Raw genomic sequence first — 7813 nt, forward strand, 5'->3', positions numbered from 1 at the left:
TATACAATTTAATTGGCTAGATGACACATTTTTTGACAAGTGGATGGGAGATATTGCTTCCGACAAACAGTTGGAAGGAGCTGAAAGTGATGATGATGAGACACATGAAGATGAAATATAGATCATTGACTCACTTCCACCAGTGCATTAGAAAGAAGAAGACAAAGAAGGGCAATCATCTTGTGTGAAAGATACGGTGCACCAAATGGATGATGTGGCAGAAATGAAACCAAATATAACTATCACCTTGGTAGTACATGATGATATAAGTGGAAATGCCAGAGTAGAGGTGAATTTATAGGAATTAGAGCTTGACACATCACTGGCAAATTTGATAGCTACATATGCGAAGGACTTAGAGTGAATAAAGGCCAATCATGGGATTTGTAGCATTTGAAGATGTAATAGAAGAGGGGCCTACCAAGAGAATAATCAAATGTATTAAATTTTTGTTACACAGTTTTTGTTTTTTGTGACAGCAAAATGTAAATATCTTTTGTAAAAGGACACATGTCAATTCTCGATGCTTGAAGCTTGTTGCATCTCACTCTATATAAGTGAGATTCCAAGGCTAGAGAACAATCCAATTTCTAATACAATTTTAGTTTATATTGAGTATGGTTCGGTCCAATTAAAAGTATGCAAAACTTATGATGTATTCTCTCTACAAATACTTGGAATATATTGACATTACAGGGGTCTAATGTCTTGTCTAAAGTCATTTAGAGTTTTATTAAAATTGTATGCAAATCTTCAAAAGGAGATTAATACAAAATTGAACTGTCCCCATATCTATTTTTATTGAATTTTGTCTCCTTTGTTATTACTTGGTTATTCTGATATTGTATGAGCAAAGCTTGTCCACTTGAATACAATTCACTTAGATTGTATGTCAAATCATTATTGCTATTGATTCAATGAATTAAGTAAATGATTTAGTGAATTTGATGGGATAGCTATGGTAATAGAAAGGATGTTTCTAAGAATGAATTTCAATAAGAATTGCTGATAATATTTGTTGTAATGTAACAAATCAGATCTATAAATTGGAGTAGACTCCGAATCGCAATGGAATAGGCACTGATCTAATTAATCTAGTGTACTGATAGGTAGATCATGAATAAGCATCAAGTCTAAAATCAAAATCAACTTTATTTTACTATTTGAAGAGTTTCAAGGATGGTCAACACTTGTTTGCATGTAACCTTTAAGCTTTAGTTAGCTACTAATGCTGGAAATAGTTGCAAATTTGAGAAGAATTTTGACCAAATATGCTTATAAGGGGTGTATATCACCTAAAAGTGTCAAGGAATGGATAACTATGTATATATCAGAGATAGAAGATGAGAATCAGAATGAAACTAATAAAATTTTCATACAAAAACATTCATTTTGAATCATCTCTTAGGTATACCCACCTTGGTTCTGCAAAGCCTAAAGAGTAGAAAACCAATCTCAATTTTGTTAAAGTTGGAGCCAAATGGTATGCACACATAACTGTTAATGGAAATTAGCTAATCCCTAGATTTGTGAGCATTATTAATTTAGTATTGAGCTTTTGTTGTTCAATAGTTGAAAAACACCAACAAAATGGCAACTCTATTGGGGAGTTGTCCAACACATGTTTAAAAGGTACCGCAGTGTCTTTGGGCTTGTTGTGTACGTGCTTGTCAGATTTTCTAGTATTGCTTGTGGTTATAGTGGACATGTTTTAGTGACAAACCTTGAGAATTTAAAAAGGAAAAAGAAAACCAAATGCCACAGATGTACACTGACGTATACAACCCTTCCAAGTGTCTTATCTGTTAAGCAAGAGTTGCAATGTTATGATCTTAGTGATTGGTTCATTTGTATGTCAGATATTTCTATATTGTCTTATATCCTTTCCTTAAATTGAGAGTAATTGTAGGTGGTGACTCAGTCAAGGTTTTGAAGCTAGTGCTTATTTGATAACTAGCAAATATGGCTGACAAGAGAAAAAACACAAGAGCTTACACAAGAGCCAATCCTTGTGTACCAATGTATATTGATTTACCTCAAGGAGGTAGGAAGAACCTGAATAAGAAAAAGGAAAAACCAACCCCACCTAGAAACCAAGATGTAGTGTATCAATTAATTCTCAATACCAACCAGTGGTAGGGAGAGAGTCCTCTTCACTCAACTCTGAATCAAAAACCACAAGACTTTTAGGAGGAATATTTAGTACCCCATTACCAAATGAAAGAACATATCAAGATAAAGATATGTCACTAGTAGGGAATGCATCCCTTAGGCTAGATCTGATAGATGAGATGAATCATAAGCTAGGACTCTAGAGCTCATTTGGGGATCCTTTCAATCCCACATGGAAACTAATCTTATAGACCTAGATGATCCTATTGATTCAGAAGCCACTTTTGCAAATCCTAAAGAAGTATGATTAGAGATAGGAGTTTTGAAGAAGTGGATTACTGAGGAGGAAGCTAAACATGCTCGTCTAGAAAAGGAAAGAGAGCAAGCCATCCTAGACACCATTGTTGAAAGAGATCATTTGCTTAGAAGGATGGCTGCCTTAAAGAACAAAACAAGAAATTAGAAGAAAGAACTTCAATACTTCATGTTGATGTCTTTGGAGATGTAGATAGCTTGAGAGCCAAATTTTAGGAGCAAGAAAAACTCCTAAGCCAAAAATAAGAACCTATTATTTCCCAGGTTCAACCCTACAAGCCTATCCAGAGTAACCAGGTAGAACCTACTATCAAGTAGACAGATAAAGGAAAAAGGCAAAGCTGTAGGAATCCAAATAAATGAGCCTCAAGCAGAAACCAGTAAATCTGTAAACCCCCCTATGTCAAAATTAGATCTAGATCTGGAAAAGGCTAAGAAAGAGAAAGAAGATCTTGCAAAATAACTTGAGAAGGTTGAGAATGAAGCCCAACCCATAGAAACTAGGAGGAAAATCCAGTTCATAAAGTCTAATTATGCATTGGCTTCATGGCCAAATTTGTCTACCCTAGCTACAAATTCTGTACCTGTTTGTGGACCAGTAGTTTCAACTCAGGGAATATCTCAATATGCCCCTGCCTCATCATCCACCATTAGTACTCAAGCTCCTATTGTCCAACCTCAACAATCGCAAAGTATTGTTCTTAACCAAGCCAATGTAGCAAGCACCTCAAATGTTGCAAGTTTTTAGAAGAAGCCCATCTACATAGAAAAATATAGATAGATGTCATTTGTGGGAATTCCTGGTGCTCCACATCCTATATCTTTTGATTTAAGAGATAAAGTTGTCAAATTCTTTGGAAATAATGTTGTTACCAGTGAAGAGCACTTAAGAGTTTTCATAGATATGCTAAATGACTTTGAAGTTAAACATGAGGATGTGGTGATGAATTTATTTATTCATTCACTGACTGAAGATGCAAGGGATTGGTTCATAAGATTACCTGATGACAACATTAGTTCATGGAGTGATTTGGAGAAATTACTCAAAGAACAATATGGAGATAATACTAATGTTGGGTTTATGTTGAATGATTTGAATAACATCAAGAAGAACCCTAATGATCTACATTTGACTTCAATGTAAGATTCCAAAAGGGTATGTACAAATTGTTCTAGGTTATGAGGTTGAATGAGGATTTTTGTCTTACAACCTATTTTAATGCTTTTGACAACAAGATGGCTTACCAATTGAGGGATAAAGATCCTAAAACTTTGAGGGATGCTGATAAGATTACAATGAATGTTGAAAATAATAGGAAAGCATCTAGCAAGCTTGGTAGGAGAGATGATCCAAAGTTGTTCAATCCCAAGACTAACAACAAAAGGGAAGTTGATAAAAATCCTACAGGAAAGAAGCCTAAAGAACCCACAATAGGTCAGGTGTTGGATTTGTTAAAAAAGATGAACCCAACTACTTTCAATACACATAAGCCACATGTTGGTGAGAAAGCCCCAGTGAACAACAATAATTTCAATAGACAACCCAGAATGTAGAACTACCCTTATACCACTCAGTGGAAGGATGGTAAGCCAATTCCTAGCCAAACCCAAAATGTAAAAGATAAGGGTACACCAGATCCTTTGCAAAAAAAATTGGTTAATATGAATGATGATGTGTCATGGTGTATCATTTTTTAGTCACCTCACTCTTTAGAGTATTGTACAGTTGCTTAGTCATTTGTTTCAGATCATAGTGAACCAAATGAGGAGGAAGAAGAAGGAAAAAGCCATGATGATGTAAGCTATAATATGGTGAACATGTGCAATGATTGTGTGGATTCTGATTTGGAAGAAATTGAAAGTGATCTTTAAAATAAGAGAGTTACCTATCAATTACATCATCAACAAGTGTTCTCAGAAAATGAAGGGTATAATGAAGATCAAGTATGTGCTATATCTTCTGAAGTTGGTCATGCGAACATAAGAATGCCTTCTAAAGAGGAAATTGATAGGATCACCGTAGAGATGATCTCCCAAGTACATAGCAATTACAATTTGAGAAATCAAACAATTAACAATGATGTTGGGAAGCCTTCTGGCATATTTATAAAAGATGTTACACATAAGATGAAAGATGAAGACAAGAAGGCTAAATTAGAGACAGTTAAGATTAAAGACATCAAAACCAAGAAGTGGGAACCCAAGAACAAAGTTCAATTCCAAAAAAATGAGATAGTAAAAGAAATTGTGCAAGAAAAGGGATTAGGATCTAATACTATCAAGAAAATAATAGTCCTTGCTGTTTAGAAGGTTCCTACTCTAGGTATGATTGTAAAACCCACTATATCTGATCCTTTTGACATGATATCCATGTTGTCACAAATTACTGTTAAAGTACCCTTATCTAAACTATTTAGAATTGAAGAGCATAAGAGCAAGGCCTTTTCATGGTTAGGAGGGATAGGAAATAATAACAATAGCGTAGAACAAAATGCCATTCAACAAACCCCATTGGTAGTAGAAGATAGTGGTATTATATCTCAAATTCCCCAAATGTTCCTAGATGATTCATCAGTAGCATATATAAAGGATATTGACCCATTCTTTCTCAGCCTAATTATAAAAGGAAAAACCCTAAAAAATTGCATGATAGATTTAGGAGCTTTTAACACCATCATGCCTTCCAAAGTAATGGAAGCCCTAGGGTTGAAAGTAGATACTAAGCAAGGTAGATGTAGAGGTATGGATTCTAGAGAAGTCCCAGTTATAGGTACTATTAATGCTTTACCATTTAAGCTAGCTGCATACCTTGAGGTAGAATTGACCATGTCAATCCTTGTAGTCGATATTCCTCCACATTATGGAATGTTGCTCTCTAGAAAATGGAGTGCTTCTATGGGAAGTAGCCTACAATGTGATCTAACCTATGTAACTTTTCACATAGGAGAGAAGGATGTTAAAGTAGACAGAGAGCCAAGGGTCAGTCATATTTTGGGGGAATAAATTGAAAAAGATGCTACTTATTTTTTAGACATGGGTGTGAATGCATTCAAAGCTGAGTTAATTATCCAAGAAGTTGAGAAGTTTCCTGTTGTGATTGAGCATGAAGTTGAGTGTTGTATGGGTTCACCAATATTAAGGACTATGTTCTTTGATGGGGCTAGTTGTAAAGAAGGTGTAGGGGTAGGGGTAATTTTTGTTTCTCCTAAAAAGAATAATTTTAGATATTCCTTCACCCTAAATTTTTCATGCACCAACAATATAGCTGAATATGAAGCCCTATTGTTAGGGTTGAAAGTTGCTACCCACCATGGAATTAAAAAGTTTCATACTATAGGTGATTCAGAATTGGTTATCTCGTAGATAAAGGGGACATATATATCTAAAAATAAAAGATTGAAATAGTATAGGAACACTGTCTGGGACCAGATAGAATTCTTTGATGCATTTGGTATTTCATGGAGACACAGAACTCGAAATAAGATGGCTGAATTATTAGCAAATGTAGCAATTAAACCACAAGAGGTATCATTTGCAAGAGTTTCATAGATTGAGGTCCAGAATAGATCCTCAATACCTAATAATATTTAACATTGGCAAGTATTTGAAGATGACAAAGACATTCTGAATTTCTTGTTGAATGAAGATAAATACCATGGTCAAGAGTTGGACTGTAGTGATTTGGTTGAAACCATAGATAGGAAGGAAACAATCTTTGGTCAAGAGGTCATACAATTAAAGACTAATAAAGTACCTAAAGGTTTGGTTGTTTTGGAGAACATGTTTGATAACCAAGATAGGCTAAGGCATGGGGTTAAAGATTGTAAATCTCAAGAACTAGAAGAGATAAATTTGGGTACTACTGAGGCTCTTAAGAAAGTTTATATTGGTCAGAATTTGTCAACTAAAATTAGAAAGCCTTTGATTGACCTACTGAGAAAATATAGACATGTTTTTGCATGGTCATATGATGACCTAAAGGCTTATGGAGAAGATCTTTTTCAACATGTCATACCATTGAAGGATAATGTAAAACCTTTTAGGTAGAAATAGAGACTAGTCAATCCCACTCTAGCCCCTAAAATGCAAGAGGAATTGATGAAGTTAAGGGATGGAAGGATAATTAAACCTATTAGACATTCCACTTGGGTCTTGAATCTAGTACTTGTTAGGAAAAAGAATGGAGATATTATACTATGTGTGGATTTCAAAAATATGAACATTACTTCCCTAAAAGATAATTATGGGTTGCTAAACATGGAAGCTATGTTGCAGCAAGTAATTGGGTCTAAACTTATGTCCATGATGGATGGGTTCTTAGGGTATAGTCAAGTTCTGGTGAAAGAAGAAGAGCAGTTTAAGACAACATTTACAACTCCCTGGGGAACTTATGTATATGTAAGAATACCATTTGGATTTATTAATGTTGGTGCCACTTTTCAAAGGGCTATGGATGTAGCTTTCCATGAGTACATCAATAAGTTTATGGTTGTATACCAAGATGACCTTACAACTTATTCCAAAAAGGTTGAAGACCACTGTAGGCATTTGGAGAAGATTTTTATTAAAGCATTGGAATATGGAGTGTTATTAAACCCTAAGAAATATATATTTGGGGTAACTAAATTCAAACTATTGGGACATATAGTATCAAAGGATGGAGCAAAGATAGATCCTAAGAGAGTGGCAGCCATTGATAAGGTCCCTAAGTCAAAGAATGTGAAGGGAATACAATCTTTCTTTGGCCAAGTTAACTTTCTAAAGAGATTTGTTACAAATTTTGCTGAGATTAGTAGGCCTATTTAAAAAATGCTTAAGAAAGGAGCTACTATTAACTGGGATGGTGAACCTTCACAAGCATTTCAGGACATTAAGATTGCTATAAAAAATGCTCCAGTCCTTAGGACCCCTGACTACACAAAACCTATGCACATATTTTCTTTTGCATCTTTCCATACTATAGCTACAGTTCTATTGCAGAAGAATGAGGAAGGATACAAATAGCCAATTGCATTTTTCAGTAAGTCATTACAACCTACTGAATAAAAATACAAGATTAATGAGAAACAAGCTTATGCCTTGGTAAAATTTCTTAAGGCTTTTAGATGCTACTTGATAGGTGCCATTGTCATTGCATTTGTGCCTTGTGCTATTGTAAAGGACATATTTTCTAAACAAGAAGTGTTAGGTAGAAGATGCAGATGGATTAACATGATCCAAGAGTTTAACATTGAAATATAGATAACAAAATTGGTGAGAGGCCAGGGATTAGCTAAGCTTATGGCTCAAACTAACTTAGATGCTAATCATATTAATACAGTAACAAATGATTTGAAGTTAAGCCTATGTGGCATGGACCATTGTGAATGGTACACCAATGCCATCC

Source organism: Cupressus sempervirens, chromosome 3, assembly GCF_028749045.1.
Source record: "Cupressus sempervirens isolate cs-2001-9-10 chromosome 3, ASM2874904v1, whole genome shotgun sequence".
Lineage (NCBI taxonomy): Eukaryota > Viridiplantae > Streptophyta > Pinopsida > Cupressales > Cupressaceae > Cupressus > Cupressus sempervirens.